We start from the raw sequence: 3,125 nt of genomic DNA, 5'->3' as shown, positions 1-3,125 counted from the left end.
GGCGGGTCCGGGCTGGGGATTCGAACCCGCCACCCTAGGTGTACGTGGCTGGCGCCTTAGCCGGTTGAGCTATAGGCGCCGAGCCGGATGTTCTTTTTTTTAAAAATTAATTAATTAATTAATTTTTTGAGACAGAGCCTCAAGCTGTCCCCTAGGTAGAGTGCTGTGGTATCACAGCTCACAGCAACCTCCAACTCCTAGGCTCAAGCGAGTCTCCTGCCTCCACCTCCCAAGTAGCTGGGACCACAGGTGCCCACCACAATACCTGGCTCTTTTTTGGTTGCAGCCATGATAGTTGTTTGGCGGGCCTGGGCTGGATTCAAACCTACCACCTTATGTGTACGTGGCTGGCACCTTAGCCACTTGAGCCACAGGCGCCGAGCCCTGCCAGATGTTCTTGAAGATGAAGATACCCATATCCCAGAGGGGACACCAAGGCTAGAAAAGTTCAGGTTCTGTCTGTGGACAAGAGCATGCTCCTAAAGAGCAGATAAAGTTTCAGTAGGGGACAGGCCCAGCAAAGGTAAAAACCTGCAACTTGGTGGCACTGTACTTTGAGAAAAAGTCAGTATATGTGCCAGTGGTGGGCAAGGAGGCCTGGACCACTCTGTCCAACCTGAGAAGTTGTGCTTTCTCCTGTGTGGATGGAGCTGTGGATAGTGTTTGTACCAGGTTAATAGCAGGCACTGATTAGCATGTCATTAGCATAGGCTGTCCTCCCACCCCTCCTGGCAATGAGGCAAGCTGGCTGGATCAGGAGAGGGGGGCCTGGGCTGGGATTAGTGACCAGCTGTCCCCTCCTGGGCAGAAGCTGAAACCCAAGACAGGGATTAGAAAGGTTTTGGTCCCCAGCCTGAATGGGTGGGCACTCCAGGCTGCACCTGTGCAGGTGTGCGCAGGTGGCTCCCTCTCCCAAGCGAGGGCCATGCTGGGGTGAGGTCAGTAGACTTGGACTGGAACCCCCAGGTCCTCCTGACTGGAGAGGTAGAACATGAAGAAGGGGAACACAGTCTTCCCAAGTGATCGCTTGGGCTGCTGACCTTTGGATCCTGCAAGCTCCCCCTGGACCCAGCTTCTGGCTTTGAAGAAAGCAGGGAAACTAAGGAGGCCACTTTGCCCCTTGGCAGAGGGCAGAAAAGCTGAATTTCCTTCCTTTTGTACCCCCTCCCCAAGAGTCTAAGAATGACCTTAGCCCCCAGTTCCACCACGTTGCCCAAGGAGGGACAAAGGGAGCCAAGGTCACCTGCAGGAGGGGGTGTAGGGGCAGGTTCCCAGGCTGCCAGAGCAAAGTCTGGCAGTTCCCACGGGCACCCCCCTGCCCCCCTACTCCTACCCCCTGCAGCAGATGGGCCTAGGCCCCTTTGTCCCCTGTCTGTGGCTGCTGGGAGGTCAAATGTCACCTCGGGGCTGCGGGCAGGGGTCAGAAGGGCGGAGTTGAGGTCAACCACCCCCCCATGCTGGCCCCAGTCAGTGCAGGGTGGCAGGGCTACTGGGAGGGAGTGGGGTGATTGCTAGAACAACTTGGAGGTTCTGGGATCTGTGGAGGTCCAGCTCTCCCATCTTCCACCCAGCCCCAGCCACCCCCCTTTTAAGTCCCCTCCCTTAGACTCCTCTCACAAACCCCAGTTCCCTGCACCCTTCCCTTCATACTTCCCTTTCCCTCCCAGAGCCCTCTCTCCCTTCTAAGTCCCCCTATTTAATTCCTTCCCTGAGATCTCACCCCAGTGAGATCTTGGCCCCCCATACTAAGGATTCTGGCAGATCTAGGCCAGGGGCCTAGATTCCCTGTCCTCACCCCAAATAACCAGCTACGTTCCCAGCAGCCCCAGAACCAAAGGGTCTCTCTAAACACCCAGACCACTCTGCCCTAGAAAGGCTTGCTTCAGTCTGTGAGGGGAATCCTATTCCAGTTAGACCCATGGGAAGTCCTTCCTTGTGTCTAATCCTAGTCCTTACTGCTTTCTGTATTTACTAAGGTATCCTCTTCCTCTCAACCAGACCTTCCATGGGGGGAGGTCAAGAGGCCTCTGGCTGGGTGTGCCTGGCTCTCCTTGAAGCTTAATTTCCCTTCAAGTGTAGCATGATTCCTAAACATTTGCCCACCCTCACCCTGCTCCAGACAGCGTATATTCTCTACTGGAGTCTCATCTGGGGAGGAGAGCCACAAGAGGAGACAGGCAGAGAGCATTGCAGTACTGACCCCAAACTCTTAATTTAAGAGGCCCAGGCACGTGTCCTGTTGTCTGGCTCTGGGCCCAGGGCTGGTGGGGAGATCAGGCTGGGTGATTAGGCCTGAGGGACTCTGAGGTGAAAGGTCACCTTAGGAAAGGCTTTTTCCAGCCTGTTAAAAGTTAACTGGCCCAGAGTCAGAGGCTCAGGTTTTCCCTACAGGAAACGTCAGGCCTTGCATACAAAGGGTGCTTAATAAATGCTGGTAGGGCCTCAGCCCCAAGTCTGGTGGATTGGGTGGGGTGGTGGTGGCAGCTGGGAGGCTCCAGGGAGCCAGGAAAAGACATCTGCAGTCCAGCTGGCCTCTAGGCCAAGCCCTTTCTGTGTAGCACAGAAAGAAAAGGAAATTACAGCGGAAAGGGGGCAGGCCCCAGCAGGGGTGGTGGGCATTCTTGCCGCTCAGCACCAGGCCAGTGGGCTCCCAGCCCCAGGAGCCTGAATCTTGGAGAGGGGCCCCCTGACCTCACCCCTTGGGCAGCCCGCCTCAGATCACAACATCTCTTCTTAAGATTCCCGACACCAGGTGCTAACCCAAACAGAGAAGGGGGGGATCTGAAGCGCCTATTCTCTGAAAGTGGAGGCAAACACTATCCATCATGCAGTTGTGCAAAGAAATGCTCCTGGGGGTGTGTGTCTTGCCCTGGGCGTGCCGGCCGGGTGCAATTGGCCCCCTATTAGATCTACTGCAGAGAATGCGTGGGCAGCGGGGTTCCGAGGGGCGCCTCGAGTGTGGTCGAGCGACAACGTCCAAGGCCAGGGGTGGAAGGGAGGGCTTTGGAGAGACATGTTGGCAAGGCTCAAGGAAGGGCAGAGGGCAGTGACGGCTCAGGCCCCCGCCGCGGCCGGTCAGGGGTTAAGGCTGGAGCCAGGCGAGGTTGGGGGCGAGGGGGCGGGGG

The sequence above is a fragment of the Otolemur garnettii genome, unplaced genomic scaffold (assembly GCF_000181295.1).
Source record: "Otolemur garnettii isolate 467f Iridium unplaced genomic scaffold, OtoGar3 scaffold00105, whole genome shotgun sequence".
Taxonomy (NCBI): Eukaryota; Metazoa; Chordata; class Mammalia; order Primates; family Galagidae; genus Otolemur; species Otolemur garnettii.
This window is presented reverse-complemented; position numbering follows the sequence as displayed.